Here is a 14,028-nt window from a genome sequence, read left to right as displayed (position 1 = left end):
TGCAGGGAGTCAAAAAAAATTTGGGCATTTTAATGCACAAAGGATAAGCTGTGTTTTACAGGAATAATCCAGTTTGGTGGAGAGATTTTTTTTTTTTTTTTTGATATTTTGTTAGCCCTTTTGGTTTTTTTCTGTGCTTAGTTGTGTCTGACCTTTTTTGACACGTTGCCCGTTTGCCCGCCCCGGGCCCCTGTCTTGGGGATTCTCCAGGCAAGAATACTGGAGTGGGTTGCCATGCCCTCCTCCAGGGGATCTTCCCAACCCAGGGATCAAACCCAGGTCTCCCACATTGCAGGTAGATTCTTTACCATCTGAGCCATTGGGGAAGCCCAAGAATACAGAAGTGAGTAGCCTATCCCTTCTCCAGGGGAACTTCCCAACCCAGGAATCAAATCAGTGTCTCTTGCATTGCAGGCAGATTCTTTACCAGCTGAGTTACCAGGGAAGCCTTGTTCAGTCTTATATAATCTTAAATTTCAACAAACTATAAAATTCAGTTTCTAGCCTTTCTGACTTCTAACCAAATATAGGTCAGCTTTTGTTGCATGACATGTTCTCTTTTTCCCTCCTAGGTCTTTCAGAGCCTTGAAGACCACCATTTGGAAGTAGTGGCTTTTTTCAGGGAAAATGGCTTCCATGGTCTTCTTGCCCATGACTCCGAGTATGCGCTCTACAATATTCCCTCATACTATAGTTCCCATGCTCTGAAGCTGAGCTGGAATGGAAAGAACCTCACCACCAACCAGTTTCTGATGCAGGAGGTGGCCAAGCAGCTAGGCCTGAAGCGGATGAATTTTCCCATATTTGCTGCACTGCTAGGTAGGTGGTCCAAAGAACAGACTCTAATGATCATGTAAGTTTCTTCTTTCAGTGTTAAGAGATGAAAACCAGAGCAATGGTTATCACTGTTTGATTTATCTTCTGAAAGTTTGCACGTCAAGCGCTGTGCTTTGGGGCTTCTTACTAGAAACTCAGCATCTTTTATTATGAATTAATACAGGATATTCCAGAATATTATTTTGATTCTTGTAAAACTTTTTCTTTCATTACATTCTATAAGTATTTTATGCATGGTACCATCTTAGGCCAAATATCTCATTAGCCCTAGGCAACTTTGGTTTCCCACTCAGAGCATTAGCATTTCTTCCCCACTGTTTAACTTTAGATCAAGATCACAAATTATTCTGCATATTTTTCTTTTTGCTTCTCTTATGCTTACATTTTGTTATGAAAATTCCCAAAAGTACAGCAAAACTTCAAGAATTTGCTCTGAAAATCCTGTTTCTACCACCTGTATTCTGCCAATAACATTTTACTATACTTGCTTCATCATATATCTGTCTTTATATCCATCTATCAGTTTTTCTTTAAAAAATGTATTTCAAAGTTAACTGCAGACTGTTGATTATGTTTGAGTTGGTTTTCCAAGTACTGACAGCATGAAAGTTAATATCTTGTCTCAGGTGTGACCTCTGTTTATAATCCCAAAGGATTTGAGCTTGGATAATCTAGTGGAGTCAGCACAAGTTTTGGAATTAGGCCTTGGACAAATCACTGAAGTTACACCTCCTGGTTTCAGTTTCCTCATCTGTGAAATGAAATAATAATACCTCACAGTGTAATTGATAAGACTAAATGAAATAAGATATATAAAATGCCCAGCACTTAGTAGGCAGTCAGCGGTCGGTGCCTTTTATAAAAGGCAGCATAACTGGGTGACCGAAAATAGCATGAACTTTGGAGTCAGACAGTCCTAGATTCTTAGCCTGGTGTGGGCACCTATTAGATGTGGCACCTTGTGTAAAGTCACGAGACTTGCTCAAACCTGTTTTCCTCTCTATAAAAATGGAGATAATATTACTATACACAGGTATTATAAAGATGATATATATATAATGTAGGTGATTCATAGTAGATAATCAAACATAGTTACTGTAGTTGTTAAGAACATAGATATGTATGAATTATTTGATTGTTTTTTTCCCCCAAAGTCCCTTCATGGCCTGGAGATTCTAAGAAAACATTTGTACAGTCAATAAATGACAGATATACTTTATAGGTAACCACATTCTCCCCGATGAGGACCTGGCTGCTTTTCACTGGAGCCTGTTGGGACCAGAACATCCCCTTGCATCACTTAAGGTAATGTGCCCCATTTCATGCCTGTGCATCCATGCCTAGAGGACATCACGTTTTGATTGGAATTTTGATAGAGTAAATCTTTCATTAGGTTTAAATTATTTCAGATACTTACAAAAAATTTACAATTATGGTCAATACTCTTGAAAAGGAGAAACTCAGTTTTCTACCTAATGTATAGGGAAAAATCTAGTTATACCCCATTGTGTCTTTCTTCCCTATGTGTTCCTCTTTCTCACACTACTACCACTGTCAAACAGAGTACTTCACTTTTGACACTTCTAGTCACTAAATATGTGGGGAGTTTTCCCCACAACAAGCAATTCTCTGTGATACCAGCTGGGTATCCTACAATTTAACTCAATTCTAACACTGTCTACCTGAACATAGTGTCAGATTACACAGGTTCAGGACTCAATTCCAAGGACCGCCCCAACCCCCCACACACTTTCAGATAGCAGTTGCAAGCCCAGGTTATCACCTGTGCTTCTTACTGACCAACTAGATATAGATTTGAGGTTCCAATGACTCCCTTCTCAGGTTTAATTAATTTGGTTTTTTTTTCCATTTATTTTTTATTAGTTGGAGGCTAATTACTTTACAATATTGTAGTGGTTTTTGCCATATATTGACATGAATCAGCCATGGATTTACATGTGTTCCCCATCCCTAACCCCCCCCCCCCACCTCCCTCCCCATCCCATTAAAACACCTCATAGAACTCAGGGAAATACATACTTACATGTATCAGTTTATTGAAGGATATGATAAAGGACACAGATGAACAGCCAGATGAAGAGATACATAGGATGAGGTCTGGGAGGATCCTGAGCACAGGAGTGCTCTTACCACCTAGGAAATTACAAGGATTTTAGGTGTTCTATGCCAGGAACTGTGGTCAGAGAACAATATATGTTTTGTATTCTCTCATACCCTTATTATCTTAAGGGTTCATACAAACCTATGAAGAAAAATGTTAATACTAATACCCTAGTAAATAAAAAAATGAGCAAAGGAAAGAAGCAGACAATTCACAAAAGAGGAACTATAGTGGCCAATAATGTGACTAGGTGTTAAACCTCACTAGTGATCAGAGATGCAAATTAAGTGAGCAATGTGATTTTTTTTAACCTAACAGTTTAGAAAATATTGAAAGATTAGTCTACCCACTCCTGTCAAGGCTGTGTTGAGACTGGTGCTATCATATACTTCTTGTGGTAGTGTAAGTTGGTGGTGGTATTACATTTCCCTAATCCTTTCACTCTCCTAGATGTCTGTTTCACATCTTTCCTTCTCTCCTCAAGCCTCTAATTCTCCTTCCTTGCTCATTCTCAGCTCATGACCTGACTTCCTATTTCACTCAGAAAATTGAAGCAATGGGAGCAAAACTTTCACCAGGTCCCACCCTTTCAACTTCTCACCTACTTGCTCTGCCTGCCTTGGATGACCTGTCACTGTTCCTGTCTTAGGCCAACACTTCTGCTCTTATGCTGAATCCATGCCTCCTTGCTAACTTAAGGACATCACTTCAGAAGTTCTCCCCTCTTTCTCCCACACCATTTTCCCTCTCTTATTGGCTTTTTCTCATCAGATGCATAGGCATGCATCCATCATAAAAAATAAAACCTGCTCTTGATTTCACTCCCCCGCCCCCAAGCTACTGCTCTGTATTTCTTTTTCCCTTTTAGCAAACTCTTCTAGAGAGTTGCCTATGTTTGAGCTGTTTACTGTTCCCATTCTCTGTTCTGTCTTCAATTTGCTGTGCTGAAATTGCTTTCAACAAAGTCACCAGTGACTGTGATGTTAATAAATCTAATGGCTAGCTCTCAGTTTTCATCTTGCTTGACCAGTCAGCAGTATATGACCCACTTGCTCACTCTCTGAGAACATGTTCTTCACTTGGCTTTAAAGACCCTATTCTCTTGTAGTGTCCTACCTACTTCACTGGCTGCTGCTTCTGTCTCCTTTGCTGTTTCCTTGTCTTATGTACGTAACTTTGGAGTGTCCCAGAGTTTTGTCCTCAGTCCTTTCTCTCTTCTATCCACACACACTGCTTTGGTGGTTGATCTCATCTGGTGTCATGACTTTAAATACCATATGTCCATTAATGACTCCTAAATACATGTCTCCACCTTTGACCTCCCATTTGAACTTTAGCTCCCGATATCTAATGGCCTACTAAACATGTCAAAGAAACACATCCAAATGGAAACTCCTGATCTTTCCCCTAAACCTGTTCCTTCCACAGCCTTCCCTAATTTTCATTAACAGCAGCTTCATCCTTCCAGTTGCTTGGCTTGAAAGGCTTGGAGTCACCCTTGACTTCTCTCTTACTCATGCTCCACCTCTCTTCTGGTCAGGAAATACCATCAGTTCTTCCTTCAAAATATATCCACTTCTCACCAGTTTCACAGCTATTACCTTGGTCAAGCCATCATTCTTGCCTGGATTATTATACCACTTTACTAACTATTGGTCTTCTGCTTTCACTATTTCATGTCCCAATACCTCTCACCCTTGGCCCCAAATCTATTCCCAGTACAACAGCCAGAGTCACTTTAAAAACTGACTCAAGTCATGTCACTTCTCTTTTTATAATTCTCTAATGGCGCTTCATATCACTAACCTAATCTTTACCATGGCCTAAAAAGCAATATGCTTTCTGGCCCTCACGTACAGCTCTGATCTCATCTCCTTTTCTTTTGTTCTTAGAATCTTTACATTTACCATTCCCTGTACTGAGACTGCCTTTTCCTCCCACGCAGACATTTCTTCACTCTTACAGGTTTTTCAAATGTTCTTTGGCACTGTGACCTTTCCTGACACTCTTAAAATTTCCTCCTCCCACACCCGCCACACACAGACAGTTGTATTCTCTAACGCCTTCTCTGCTAACACTTTCTCCATAGCCCTTACCTACATTTAGCACACTATACATTTTATTATTCTGTTTGTTTCACCAACTTTATGCCATCCTAACACACCTGTACTAGAAATTAAGCGCCCATGAAGGCAGGGAGTTTTGTCTGTCTTTTTGATTCCTGCATCCCTGATGCCTGGAACTGTGCCAGGCATAAAATAGGCATTAAATATTTATTAAAGGAAGGAATCAATGGTACACCCTATACCTAAGTAATTTGTATTAAAAGTTTTTAGAAGTGGAAAATGGCAAAATGGTTGTCTGAGGCGGCCTAACAAATAGCTGAGAAAAGAAGAGAAGTGAAAGGCAAAAGACAAAAGGAAAGAAATACCCATCTAAACACAGAATTCCAAAGAATAGCAAGGAGAGATAAGAAAGCCTTCCTCAGTGCAATCAATGCAAAGAAATAGAGGAAAACATTGGAATGGGAAAGACTAGAGATCTCTTCAAGAAAATTAGAGATACCAAGGAAACATTTCATGCAAAGATGGGCACAATAAATGACAGAAATGGTATGGATGTAACAGAAGCAGAAGATATTAAGAAGAGGTGACAAGAATACACAGAAGAACTATACAAAAAAGATCTTCATGACCAGATAACCACGATGGTGTGATCACTCACCTAGAGCCAGATATCCTGGAATGTGAAGTCAAGTGGGCCTTAGGAAGCATCACTATGAACAAAGCTAGTGGAGGTGATGGAATTCCAGCTGAGCTATTTCAAATCCTAAAAGATGATGCTGTTAAAGTGCTGCACTCAATATGCCAGCAAATTTGGAAAACTCAGCAGTGGCCACAGGACTGAAAAAGGTCAGTTTTCATTCCAATCCTAAAGAAAGCAATGCCAAAGAATGTTCAAACTATTGCACAATGCACTCATTTCACACGCTAGCAAAGTAATGCTCAAAATTCTCCAAGCCAGGCTTCAACAGTATATGAACCGAGAACTTCCATATGTTCAAGCTGGATTTAGAAAGGGAGAGGAACCAGAGATCAAATTGCCAACATCCACTGGATCATAGAAAAAGCAAGAGAATTCCAGAAAAACATCTACTTCTGCTTCATTGATTATGCCAAAGCCTTTGACTGTGTGGATCACAACAAACTGTGGGAAATTCTTCAAGAGATGGGAATACCAGACCACCTTACCTGCCTCCTGAGAAACCTGTATGCAGGTCAAAAAGCAACAGTTAGAACTGGACATGGAACAATGGACTGGTTCCAAATTGGGAAAGGAATACATCAAGGCTGTATATTGTCACCCTGCTTATTTAACTTATATGCAGAGTACATCATGAGAAATGCCAGGCTGGATGAAGCACAAGCTGGAATCAAGATTGCTGGGAGAAATATCAATAACCTCAAATATGCAGATGACACCACCCTTATGGCAGAAAGTGAAGAGGAACTAAAGAGCTTCTTGATGAAAGTGAAAGAGAGTGAAAAAGTTGGCTTAAAACTTAACATTCAGAAAACTAAGATCATGGCATCTGGTCCCATCACTTCATGGCAAATAGATGGGGAAACAGTGTCAGACCTTTTTGGGGGGGGCTCTGAAGTCACTGCAGATGGTAATTGCACTCATGAAATTAAAAGACACTCCTTGGAAGAAAAGTTATGACCAACCTAGATAGCATATTAAAAAGCAGAGACATTACTTTGCCAACAAAGGTCCGTCTGGTCAAGGCTATGGTTTTTCCAGTGGTCATGTATGGATGTGAGAGTTGGACTGTGAAGAAAGCTGAGCACCAAAGAATTGATGCTTTTGAACTGTGGTGTTGGAGAAGACTCTTGAGAGTCCCTTGGACAGCAAGGAGATCAAACTAAAGGAAATCAATCCTGAATATTCATTGGAAGGATTGATGCTGAAGCTGAAGCTCCAATACTTTGGCCACCTGATGCGAAGAGCTGACTCATTTGAACAGACACTGATGCTGGAAAAGATTGAAGGCTTGAGGAGAAGGGGATAACAGAGGATGAAATGGTTGGATGGTGTCACTGACTTGATGCACATGAGTTTGAGCAAGTTCCAGTAGTTGGTGATGGATAGGAAAGCCTGGCATGCTGCAGTCTATGGGGTCACAAAAACACGACATGCGTTTGCAAGGACACGACATGAGCTACTGAAGTGAACTGAACTGAAAAGCTTTTAAGAAGTTGATAGCCTTTTACTCAGCAATTATCATTCTAGAAAACATGTAATTAGATAATTGGAAGGTAGTCAGCAAGTCATACCTACATTTTACCATACCATTTAAAATTTTCAAGCATCACAAAAATAGAAAAAGTAATATATAGTTAACTGTCACAGTAACATCTTCTATAACCAGTAATTGTTAAAATGTGGCCACACTTGCTTGAGTTTTTGTTGTTGTTGTTGTTGCTCTTACTCATATATTTTAAAACAGATGCCAGTCCTCAAGTTATTTCACTCGCCTTTTCTTTGATATGCATATGTAAAACATATGAGCATTTTCTTATTTAGGCACAATGCCATTATTACTTTTAAAAAATTAAGGATAATTTCTTGATATCATCTTAATATCTAATCCATTTTTAGATTTTCATGATTGTCTTACAAAAACTTTTTTGTGGTTACTTCAAATCAGGAGTCAAACATGATTCACACATTACAACATTACCTTTAATAGCAGAAGTTTGGAAACAGCTAAAATGTATCATGACAATTTATCATGATTAATTATGGCAGTGCCATAAAACAGTAATCTTTGTTGTGGGATTATAGCTGATATGTTTTTTTCTTTCTTTATCCTTTTCAATCTTGATTCCAAGTGTTCTGTACTGAAAATTAGGGGGAAATTAATTTAAAGAAAAGATGATAACTGTCTCTCAGTGGATTTACTGAATTTGAATTCTGTATCTCACACCTGTCTCACCCTTTTTCTTAATGATCCATCTTAGACATCAATGTGCTTTGCTTATCTTACTTCTTCTAGGTCAGAGCTCATCAGCTGGTTCTTCCTCCCTGTGATGTGGTAATCAAGGCTGTTTCTGAGTATGTTAGTTCCATCAAAGACCCCTCAAACCTGGATGTGGTTGGGAAGGATGTTTTCAAACAGTCTCAGGTAAGCTAGCCTTCACCTTCCTAAGAATGGCCAGTTTTCTTACTTCACAAGTACCACCAGAAGATTTGATCATTTTTGTGCTGCCTACCTTCTCTCCTCCTCCGTGCTTATCTTCTCCCTTCTTAGAGACTACAGCCCCAAAGTTTCTTTTAGAAAACATCACTAGGCCTGGATTTAAAGGATTCTTTTTTACCTTTTTTCTACTGATTATTAAAGTTATATGAATTCATTCTACAGAATTTAGAAAATGTCACTTATACTCTCATTACCCAGAAACAACTTGCCATGGTTATCACTCTGGCATATATCCCTCTCTTTTTTTATTCAGTGTATATTTTAATATAAAGGAGGTCTTCTTTATTGGAGGAAAATGAGTGCTGAAAAAGACTACTTAAGTATGTCTGTATGAAACAACACTGTTTCATTATTAATAGTGAAAAAAGGGCTCACCTGGGATTTTATCTTGTGAAATGAAACTAAAAGTTAGGAAAATAAGTTAGTTTTATTTTTGACAATTTCATTTATACTTATGCTTTGGGTTTTGCAGTTTTATTTTAAATTTAAAAGTCAGTAAAACTGACTTGTATGGTTATATGGATTTTTAAAACATGTATAGATTTCTATAGCCAGTATCACAATCAGGATCAGAACAGTTGAACCTTCCCCGAAATTTTTCATGCTGTCCCTTCATAATTATACCCAAACTCATCCCTAATCCCTGGAAACTACCAGTCTATTCTCTGTCATACTTATATCTTATAGAGAATAGCATGTCAACGGAATCATAGAGTATGTAATCTTTTAAGAATGGCATTTTTCATTCAAAATAATGCCTTTGAGATTGTTAAGTTGTTGAATGTTGCATCTATGGATAATTCATTCCTTTTTATTGCCATAGTATATATTGTGTCACTCTACATCATTTTGTTTATGCTTTCACCCCTAGAGAATATTTGAGTTGTTTCCAATTTTCAGTGGTTCGAATAGAGCTTCTATAAACATTTTTGTACAGGTTTTTGTATGAACATGTTTTCATTTCCCTACTGTAATACCTAGCAATGGAAATTCTGGGTCATATGGTAAGTGTATGTTTAACTTAATTTTTTTTTCTTTGTTTTAAATTTATTTATTTTAATTGGAGGCTGATTACTTTACAGTATTGTAGTGGTTTTTGCCATACATTGATGTGAATCAGCCATGGGTGTACATGTGCTCCCCATCCTGAACCCCCCTACCACCTCCCTCCCCATCCCATCCTGCAGGGTCATCCCAGTGCACCAGCCCTGAGCACCCTGTCTCATGCATCGAACCTGGACTGGCGATCTGTTTCACATATGATAATATACATGTTTCAATGCTATTCTCTCAAATCATCCCACCCTCGCCTTCTCCCACAGAGTCCAAAAGACTGTTCTATACATCTGTGTCTCTTTTGCTGTCTCGCATATAGGGTCATCGTTACCATCTTTCTAAATTCCATATATATGTGTTAATATACTATATTTTTTTTTCTTTCTGACTTACTTAACTCTGTATGATAGCCTCCAGTTTCCTCCACCTCATTAGAACTGATTCAAATGTATTCTTTTTAATGGCTGAGTAATATTCCATTGTGTATATGTACCACAGCTTTCTCATCCATTCGTCTGCTCATGTGACATCTAGGTTGTTTCCATGTCTTGGCTATTATAAACAGTGCTGTGGTGAACATTGGGGTACACGTGTCTCTTTCAGTTCTGGTTTCCTCAGTGTATGTGCCCAGCAGTGGGATTGCTGGGTCGTATGGCATTTCTAGTTCCAATTTTTAAAGAAATCTCCACACTGTTCTCCATAGTGGCTGTACTAGTTTGCATTCCCACCCACAGTGTAAGAGGGTTGCCTTTTCTCCACACCCTCTCCAGCATTTATTGTTTGTAGATTTTAGGATAGCAGCCATTCTAACCGGTGTGAGATGGCACCACATTGTGGTTTTGATTTGCATTTCTCTGATAATGAGTGATGTTGACCATCTTTTCATGTGTTTGTTAGCCATCTGTATGTCTTTTTTGGAGAAATGTCTGTTTAGTTCTTTGGCCCATTTTTTGATTGGGTCATTTATTTTTCTGGAATTGAGTTGCAGGAACTGCTTGTATATTTTGAGATTAATTCTTTGTCAGTTGCTTCCTTTGCTATTATTTTCTCCCATTCTGAAGGCTGTCTTTTCACCTTGCTTATAGTTTCCTTTGTTGTGCAAAAGCTTTTAAGTTTAATTAGGTCCCATTTGTTTATTTTTGCTTTTATTTCCAATACTCTGGGAGGTGGGTCATAGAGGGTCCTGCTGTGATTTATGTTGGAGAGTGTTTTGCCTATGTTTTCCTCTAGGAGTTTTATAATTTCTGGTCTTACATTTAGATATTTAATCCATTTTTAGTTTATTTTTGTGTATGGTGTTAGAAAGTGTTCTAGTTTCATTCTTTTACAGTGGTTGACCAGTTTTCCCAGAACCACTTGTTAAAGAGATTGTCTTTTCTCCATTGTATATTCTTGCCTCCTTTGTGGAAGATAAGGTGTCCATAGGTGTGTGGATTTATCTCTGGACTTTCTATTTTGTTCCATTGATCTATATTTCTGTCTTTGTGCCAGTACCATACTGTCTTGATGACTGTAGCTTTGTAGTATAGCCTGAAGCCAGGCAGGTTGATTTCTTCCAGTTCCATTCTTCTTTCTCAAGATTGCTTTGGCTATTTGAGGTTTTCTGTATTTCCATACAAATTGTGAAATTATTTGTTCTAGTCTCTTGAAAAATACCCTTGGTAGCTTGATACAGATTGCATTGAATCTATAGATTGCAAACTTAAACTTTAGAAGACTCTGCCAAACCATTTTCAAGGGTGGCTGTTGTGTTCCTTAAAAGTATTTGTTATTGTTGATATTGTTATTGTTAGTATTAGTCATTTTAACAGCTGTGTAGTGGTAGTTCATCATAATTTTAATTTGCCTTTCAAATAACTAATGATGAACATTTTTTTCCTTGGCTTATTTGCCATCCATATATTCTGTTTGGTGAATGGTTTGTTCATGAACAGTCTTTTGCATATTTTTTAACTGGGTTGTTTGATTACTTATTATTGAGTTTCAAGAGTTCATGACCTTTTGTCAGAAACTTGGTTTGTAAATATTTTCTCCTAGTGTATAGTTTGTCTTTATATTCTTTTAAGGGTCATTTGCAAAGTGAAAGTTTTCCAGTTTTATCTTTTTTGGATCATGCTTTTGGTGTCATGTCTAAGAACTCTTTCCCTAACTACAATCCCAGATGGACCTGGTGGTAAAGAACCCACCTGCCAGATCAGATGTAAGGGACTCAGGTTTGATCCCTGGGTCAGAAAGATCCCCTGGAGGAAGGCATGGCAATCCACTCCAATATCTCTTGCCTGGAGAATTCCATTGACAGAGGAGCCTGCACAGTCTACAATCCATAGGGATCCAAAGAGTCAGACACAACTGAAGAGACTTAGCACGCAAGCAAAACAATATTGTCCTGTTTTCCTCTAAGAATTATATAGTTTTACTTTTTACATTTAGAACAGTCATCAGTTTTGAGTTCATATTTTTTGAAGTGGGAGATATTTTGTTTTCCTTTTACATATGGTTGTTCAGTGGTTTCAAAAAGTTTTGTGAAAAGATTCTTCTTTCTCCACTGAATTGCCTTTGTCAAAAATCAATTGTTCAGGACTCCCTTGGTGGTGCAGTGGTTCGGGCCAGTGCAGGGGACATTGATTTGATCCCTAGCCTGACAAAATGTGGTCCACTGGAGAAGGGAATGGCAAACCACTTCAGTATTCTTGCCTTGAGAACCCCACGAACAGTATGAAAAGGCAAAGTAGACAAGATAGGACACAGAAAGATTAACTTCCCAGGTCGGTAGGTGCCAATATGTTACTGGACATCAGTGGAGACATAACTCTAGGAAGAATGAAGAGATGGAGTCAAAGCAAAAGCAACACCCAGTTGTGGATGTGACTGGTGATGGAAGTAAAGTCCAGTGCTGTAAAGTACAGTATTGCATAGGAACCTGGAATGTTAGGTCCATGAAACAAGGTAAATTGGAAGTGGTCAAACATGAGATGGCAAGAGTGAATGTCTACACTTTAGGAATCAGTGAACTAAAATGGACTGGAATGAGTGAATTTAACTCAGATGACCATGATATCCACTACTGTGGGCAGGAATCCCTTAGAATAAATGGAGTAGCCATCATAGTCAACAAAAGAGTCTGAAATGCAGTACTTGGATGCAATCTCAAAAATGACAGAATGATCTCTGTTCATTTCCAAGGCAAACCATTCAGTATCACAGTAATCCAAGTCTATGCCCCGACCAGTAATGCTGAAGAAGCTGAAGTTGAATGGTTCTATGAAGACCTACAAGACCTTTTAGAACTAACACCCAAAAAAGATGTCCTTTTCATTATAGGGGACTGGAATGCAAAAGGAGGAAGTCAAGAAATACCTGGAGTAACAGGCAAATTTGGCCTTGGAGTACAGAATGAAGCAGGGCAAAGGCTAACAGAGTTTTGCCAAGAGAATGCACTGGTCATAGCAAACACCCTCTTCCAACAACACAAGAGAAGACTCTACACATGGATATCACCAGATGGTCAATACCAAAATCAGATTGATTATATTATTTGCAGCCAAAGATGGAGAAGCTCTATACAGTCAGCAAAAACAAGACCGGGAGCAGACTGTGGCTCAGATCATGAACTCCTTATTGCCAAATTCAGACTTAAATTGAAGAAAGTAGAGGAAACCATTAAACCATTCAGGCATGACCTAAATCAAATCCCTTAACGACTATACAGTGGAAGTGACAAATAGATGTAAGGGATTCAATCTGATAGACAGAGCGCCTGAAGAACTATGGGTGGATGATTCGTGACATTGTATAGGAAGCAGTGATCAATACCATATGCAAGAAAAAGAAATGAAAACCGGCAAAATGGTTGTCTGAGGAGGCCTTACAAATAGCTGAGAAAAGAAGAGAAGCAAAAGGCAAAGGAGAAAAGGAAAGATATACCCATCTGAATGCAGAGTTCCAAAGAATAACAAGGAGAGATAAGAAAGCCTTCCTCAGTGATGAATGCAAAGAAATAGAGGAAAACAATAGAATGGGAAAGACTAGAGATTTCTTCAAGAAAATTAGAGATACCAAGGGAACATTTCATGTGAAGATGGGCACAATAAAGGACAGAAATGGTATGGACCTAACAGAAGCAGAAGATATTAAGAAGAGGTGGCAAGAATACACAGAAGAACTATACAGAAAAGATCTTCATGACCCAGATAATCACAATGGTGTGATCACTCACCTAGAGCCAGACATCCTGGAATGCAAAGTCAAGTGGGCCTTAGGAAGCATCACTACAAATAGAAGCTAGTGGAGGTGATGGAATTCCAGTTGAGCTATTTCAAATCCTAAAAGATGATACTGTGAAAGTGCTACACTCAGTATGCCAGCAAATTTGGAAAATTCAGCAGTGACCACAGGACTGGAAAAGGTCAGTTTTCATTCCAGTCCCAAAGAAACACAATGCAAAGAATGTTCAAACTACCACACAATTGCACTCACCTCACATACTAGTAAAGTAATGCTCAAAATTCTCCATGCCAGACCTTAAGAGTACATGAACCATGAACTTCCAGATGTTTAAGAAAAGTCAGAGGAACCAGAGGTCAAATTGCCAACATCCTTTGGATCATCGAAAAAACAAGAGAGTTCCAGAAAAACATCTATTTCTGCTTTATTGACTATGCCACAGCCTTTGACTGTGTGGATCGCAATAAACTGTGGAAAATTATTCAAGATATAGGAATACCAGACCACCTGACCTGTCTCTTGAGAA

At 38.6% G+C, this 14,028-nt stretch overlaps 1 long non-coding RNA gene across 1 annotated transcript; it reads left to right on the top strand.

Moving 5' to 3' along the window:
* Nucleotides 1-266: 266 nt before the first annotated feature.
* On the top strand, nt 267-8,181 carry LOC139034268 (uncharacterized). Its single transcript, XR_011486676.1, has 3 exons — nt 267-819; nt 2,060-2,142; nt 8,019-8,181. It is a non-coding gene; the product is annotated as an uncharacterized lncRNA (long non-coding RNA).
* Nucleotides 8,182-14,028: the final 5,847 nt, after the last annotated feature.

This window comes from Odocoileus virginianus, unplaced genomic scaffold (assembly GCF_023699985.2).
Source record: "Odocoileus virginianus isolate 20LAN1187 ecotype Illinois unplaced genomic scaffold, Ovbor_1.2 Unplaced_Contig_144, whole genome shotgun sequence".
Classification (NCBI taxonomy): Eukaryota; Metazoa; Chordata; class Mammalia; order Artiodactyla; family Cervidae; genus Odocoileus; species Odocoileus virginianus.
Note: the sequence above shows the minus strand (reverse complement) of the source record. Positions and strands in the feature narration are given on the sequence as shown.